This window comes from Octodon degus, unplaced genomic scaffold, assembly GCF_000260255.1.
Source record: "Octodon degus isolate 3935 unplaced genomic scaffold, OctDeg1.0 scaffold00021, whole genome shotgun sequence".
Classification (NCBI taxonomy): domain Eukaryota; kingdom Metazoa; phylum Chordata; class Mammalia; order Rodentia; family Octodontidae; genus Octodon; species Octodon degus.
The window spans coordinates 11,415,314-11,421,910 of NW_004524597.1; the positions used below are offsets into that span (position 1 = coordinate 11,415,314).

A 6,597-nucleotide genomic window follows, 5' to 3' on the forward strand; every position below is an offset into this window, starting at 1 on the left:
GCCACTGGCATCTTCCCGGCCAGTCTCACCACCGCGCCTTCCAGACTGCCAGACTCCAGACTGTCCCTCAGGGCGTCGCGCCCGCGATGACCAAGAAACACATTCTGATATTCAGTGGATGAAATTAAGAGACTCAGTCCATGGGAAATTTGACAGAGACAAAAGATGACCTATTTCCCTTTTTTTTTTTTTTTTTAATGTTTAATGCAAAGCAATTCCACTTTATGGTAACAAATGAAAACAAAACACATAGGTTGTAAGAGTATTCAAATATAAAATAAGATAGCAATAAACCTCACCACGAAATTTACAAGTCATATATACATATATAAAACATTACAGAGAAATTAAAATTTCAAAAAACATTTTAAGGTAAAACACTTATAGCAGGGCTGGCCAGATAGCTCAGTGGACTAAAATGCAGGGCCCACAGGGACCAGGTTCAATCCCTGGTGTGCCATGCCAACCCTGCCCTGGGGCACGCTGAGACTTTGACTGAGACTGGGTATGGTGGCACACACCTGTAATCCCAGCACTTGGGAGGCTGAACTCAGGAGGATCACTACCAGTCTGATCTGTATAGTGGGACCCTGTAGACCCTGTACTAAAATACACAATAGACCACTTGTAGCAATTTTCTACAAAAATCCAAAAGAATTGAAATCATTAGAACTATTTTGAAAAGGAAGAAAAACTCTGGAAGGCTAACATGACATTATCCTCAAAATTAGTCCACTCATATTATCTTACTCTTTCAGCTGTTCACACTAGGGAGACCCTACAGTCCTTGCACAAGGACCTTACAATCCTTGTAAGTCTGATTTATTTCACTTACAAGTACAGACTTAAGTTGCACACATTTGCCTATAAGTTTCCAGTTATCCTTTTAATGGCTGAATACTACTCCATTGTATTAAAAAAAAAAAAAACAAAAATTTTTATCCATTCTTAGCTGATGGGCATTTGGGCTGCTTTCAAGATTTTATTATTACAGGGGCTGGGGAGATAGCTCAGTAGAATAAGCACCTGCCTGGCAAGTGCAGGGTCCTCAGTTCAATCCCTGTACCGTAAATAATAATAATAATAAAAGATTTCGCTATTACATATTATGCTGCTATAAATATGAGTGCACATATATCACTGTTGTATGATATTTTTAATTCTTCTGGGAAAATACCCAGAAGAGGAATAGATGAATAGCTGGGTCAAATGGAATCTCTAATCCTAGTTTTTCTGAGAAATCTCCACAATGATTTTCAGCGTTTGTACCAGTCTATACTTTTACCAAAGGTGGAGAAGAGTTCCTTTTTGCTCCATAGCCCCTCCAGCATTTGTTGTTGATTTCTTGATAACAGCCATTCTTTCTGGGGTGAAATGGAATACTCAGTGTTGTTTTAATTCGCATGTCTCGAATGATGAATGATATTGAATATTCATGTATTTGTCATTTGTATTTCTTCATCTGAGAAATGTATATCTCAGATGCCCAATTCTGGATTGGATCTCTAAATCTGAGAAATCTGACTTTTCTTAGATCTTTGTACATCCTCAATAGTAATTCTTTGTCTGAGAAACAACTGGCAAATATTTTTTCCCAGATTTTAGGCTGTCTTTTGACTCTGTTGATGGTTTTCCTTGCTGGGTAAAGCTTTTTAATAACATGAAATCCCAATTGTTGATTCTTTGTGATAGTTTCTGTGCAATTAGGGTTTTATTCATAGTCTTTGTCTATTTCAATGTCTTCAAGGGTTTTAGGACTGGCCAAATAGCTCAGCAGACTAAAGCGCCTGCAAGCAGGCACAGGGGCTGGGGGATCCCTGGGCCTGCTGTGCCAGCCCTGCCGCCAGGACACACTAAGGCAGCAACTGAGAGTGGGCATGGTGGTGCGGGCCTGTAATCCCAACTCTTGGGAAGCTGTAAATAGGCGGGTCACTATGAGTCTCATCTAGTAGTGAGACCCTGAACACCCTGTAGGCCCTTCTCTAAAATACAAAAGAAAAAAAATTTACTCATTCTGTTTTCCAGCAGACTTGTTTTAATATTTAGATCTTAAATCCACTTCAAATTAAGTTTATTCCATTCTTTTATTTTAATGTACTTGGTACAGGATCTCACTACACAGCTCAGACTGGTTGTGATCCTCCTGTTTTCAGCCTCCCCAGCGCTGGGATTATAGACATGCACCACCACACTGGCCTGGACCCTGTGGCAGGCTCAGAGCACCCAGGGTGGAGCCAGCACACCTTGTGGTACCGGCGATCCAACCTTGGGGTTCCTGCACTTGCCTACGCAGGCGCTGAATTAAGTTTAGTACAAAGAAAAAGATACAGGTCTAATTTTAATTTTGGGCATGTGCAAAGCCAGTTTTTGTTTGTTTTTGTGGTACTGGGGATTGAACTCAGGACCTTAGGCTTGCCAGGCAGGCACTTATGCTCTTGACCTATCTCCCTAGCCTGTAAAGCCAGTTTTTCCAGCACCATTTATTAAACAGGCTATCCTTCCAGTAAATACATGTGTACCTCTGTCAAAGATAAGATGAGCGAGTATGTCTGGAATTGTTTCTGCATCTTCTAATCTGTACACTGATGCTTGTGTCTGTTTTTTTGCCAGTACCATACTGTTTTTATTATAGTAGTTTTATAGAAAGTCAGAGATTGTGATGCACAACTTTGTGCAGGAACTGTAAGGTTGGATCGCCGGTACCACAAGGTGTGCTGGTTCCACCCCTGGGTGCTCTGAACCAGCCACAGAGTCCAGGCCAGTGTGGTGGTGCATGTCTATAATCCCAGTGCTGGGGAGGCTGAAAACAGGAGGATCACCACCAGTCTGAGCTGTGTAGTGAGACCCTGTACCAAGTACATTAAAATAAAAGAATGCAATAAACTTAATTTGAAGTGGATTTAAGATCTAAATATTAAAACAAATCTGCTGGAAAACAGAATGAGTAAAACTTTTTTTTTTTGTATTTTAGGGAAGGGTCTACAGGGTTTCAGGATCTCACTACTAGCTTTGCCTTTGTTATTCTAGGTCTCTTCCAGTTCCAAATGAATTTAAGGACTGTTTTCTCTAATTCTGTCAGATACACTGTTGGAATTTTTACCAGAATTGCACTACATCTGTATAATGACACACTATTGTCAAGAAAGAAAAGACATTTCACATTGAAAATCATGGGAGGCACGTCAACCCAGCACTACACAAGGACTCTCAACAGATCCTGATTCAAATGAACACCCTATTTAAAACATCATGAAACAAATAAAAAGATAACTGGATACCAGGTGTGGTGGTACAAAAACTTCAAAATGAGGAGTGAAAGAGAAGGAATAAAATGAGCTGAGGTGGATGGGGCAGGCATTTGTCCAGAGAAGCCTTATGGTCTAAGTACAGAAGGCACACAAAGGAGATCCCCCCACAGGAAGGCACTGGGGGTTTGTACACTAAGGCAAGCCTATTTCCAAGTGGGAAATCATCAGGGCCATAGCTGGCACGACTTGTACTAAGGTGACATCCATTAATGTGCAAAATCCCAGCTATCCCCATGTGTTAGCTGGGTGGGATGGTAGACACCTTATGGAGGCCCAGGCAAGGAGGGAAAGGAGACTAGCCAGATCCCATCCCCAGCAGGATGTGAGAACATAGGGTATCAGGAAGGCTGGAGCCAAATTTGGGGAGATGGGGATGTGATATCTTGGCTTGGGCACTTCTCTCAATGGCCATCCCTGTTTCTCCTTACTAGACTTTTTTTTTTTTTTTTTTTTTTTTGTGGAACCAGGGATTGAACTCAGGCCCTTGCGCTTGCCAGGCAAGTGCTTATTCTACTGAGCTATCTCCCTTGCCCTTTACTAGACTATTTTAAGGAATTACTGCCTTGGGCAGGAGAAGACCAAAAGACCTCCTCAAGAGGATTGAAAGTACAGGCAACAAAGTAGGACTTCACTCAGAGGCACAAAAAGCAAGACACAGCAGGGGACAGGCAACTAAAAGCAAGACAGCAAGAACAGGGGCACTGGGTGTCATGTCAGAGCACCTTAACCTGAGTATGAAGCCAGGCAAGGTCAGGAGAACAAGTGTGGCCTGCAGACAAATATAACAGCAGGGCAGATGCTACAGACCCTGAAGGCAGTCTGAGGGGAGGCAGGAGAGGCTAGACCTGTATGGAAACACAGCCAGCTTCCTTCAGAGACTTTAGCAGGATGCCAGGGCAGGTACTTGGGTGCCTACCCAGAGGTCAAGATACATTCAGACCACCTACATACATGGCCACCAGGGAAAGAGACCAGAAGGGGACTAAGCAATATCAGGCTCTCTTATCACTCACTGTCTGTCACTTGCAACATCAAGTCAGATGCTGTGAGCCCAGGCACAACTGATTGCCATAACAGCACAGGACTCTCAATCCAGAAACCCCCTCCGCCACATTCCCTACAGCAAAGATAGCAGCCGTCACTCATTTTTCTGAGGCCCTATCTGTCACCTGACACTGAGTATATAAGTCTATTAGCTGATTTCTTGGAAATCATCATCACAGGCCTCCCATCTTATCTCATGAAACCTTTATCCCTAAAGCACATGACATGCAAGAGGGCCCTGCTGTTGCCTGTGAGTCCTTTAACGCAGGACCCAGATGGCTCCCCTATCCTGAGAGTCCCAAGAATCTCAGCACTGAATTTCTAATGCAACACCAAAGACTGGTGCTCATCTGAGCCCTGACCAAACACTTTTAAACAGATTACTAGCTAGGAGACCCTTCAAGGTTATCAAAGGATGAAACATGTATACATTTTTTTTTTCCCCAGAACCAGGGATTGAACTCAGGCCCTTGCGCTTGCCTGGGAAGCACTTATTCCACTGAGCCATCTCCCTGGCCCCACACATATACATTTTTAAAACGCCATCGTAACTTAATTTTCTGCATAGTCTGGAGAACGGATTAATTTACATATATCTGGTGATGTAGAGATAATTATAATTCTCCAAACTCAAAATGCTCTATTCAGAGGCTTTCAGGAAAAAAAAAGTGAGACGGTGAAAAATACAGTCTGTGGTCCTGAAAAATCCAGCAGAGCTGGTAAACCAGCCAAGAATCATTAACCAGAACCATCTAAATGAGGTAACACTCTCCAACAAATGGACACAAGATCATGAGAGAGAAAGCTATTCTGAAGGATGGCAGGGGCTCCCAGCAGGATCACTCTACTATAAAGCTTACAATCCATTACAGTTTCTATTACACATGGGGAAGTATACCCACTAATCTGAGAGGGAAGAAACCAGTACAAGCCCTGGCTAGTCTTGAATTTATGGTGATCCCCCTGCCTCAGCCTCCCAAATGTGGGTATTACAGACCTTGTTTGTTTGTTGAGACAGAGTCTCACTATGTAGTTCATGCTGGCCTTGAATCAATCAATCTTTCTTTCTTTCTTTCTTTCTTTCTTTCTTTCTTTCTTTCAGCTGTGTAATTAGGCTGGCCTCAAGTTCACTATGTAGCTCAGGCTGGCCTTAAACTTGTTGCAATTCTCCTTCCTCTGTTTCCAGAGAGTTGGGATTACAGGAGTGCACCACCATATCTGGTCTAGCTTTGAACTCTTGATTCCTCCTGTTTCAGCCTCTTTAGTATTGGAATTACAGAAGTGTACCAACAGGTCCAGCTTTGAAGAATGTTTTAAGAGGCATGATTTCTGTGAAAAATGGATCAAACTAGAACTCATACAGAATACTAGATATGTTTATATGTCAGATATTTAGAGGAATGCTTAATGATTTTTCTCTGATATGGGAAATGTGATAATAGAGCATGTATGTATTATTTCAGTAATTTTCCAAATTAGTTTCTAATCCAGTATTATAAATTGGGTAGGGCCGGTGAGATAGCTCAGAGGACTAAGCACCTGCTTAAGCAAGTGCCAGGACTGGGTTTCGATCTCTGGCACACATGCCCTGCCAGCCCCACCCTCTCACACACTGAGCCACTGAAAACCAGTGTAGTGGTGCACACCTGTAATCCCAGCACTGGGGAGGCTGAGACAGGACACTACAAGCCCAAGCTGCATAGTGAGAACCTGGACCAAATACACAAAAAAGAATTATAAGTTGAGTGTGGAGGCCAGCCTCAGCTAAACCATGAGTTCATGGCCAGCCTGAACTACATAGTAAGGCCCTACCTCAAAAAAACAAAAACAAAAAAACCAAGTGTTCACTTTGGCAGCACATATACTAAAATTTAAACAATACAGAGAAGATTAGCATGGCCCCTACACAAGGATGACATGCAAATTAGTGAAGCATTCCATACTTTTGTGCATACTTATATCTGGTAAACTGAACAACTAATTTGAAGACAACAATATGTAATACAGCAACCACTGTTGAATTCCTATCATTTTTTTAGTGAAATGCTGCATCATTTCTAATGGGTTGTTTTTTCTTTTACTATTTTTTTATTCTTTTTTTAAAAAAAGACAAAAAGGGAAAATTTTTTTAAAAATTAAAACAAATAGAATAGTATGTGATTTAGCTTGTTTTGTGGTCTGAAATACTGAGATTTTATCTAACTTTTTCATTCCCAAATCATGTTGTTAGTTTATATTCCAAAGT

General features: G+C 41.7%; 1 non-coding gene across 1 annotated transcript; it reads left to right on the forward strand.

Moving 5' to 3' along the window:
• The first annotated feature begins 6,192 nt into the window (after positions 1-6,192).
• LOC111815801 lies at positions 6,193-6,299 on the forward strand. Its single transcript, XR_002820436.1, has one exon. It is a non-coding gene; the product is annotated as a U6 spliceosomal RNA (small nuclear RNA).
• Positions 6,300-6,597: the final 298 nt, after the last annotated feature.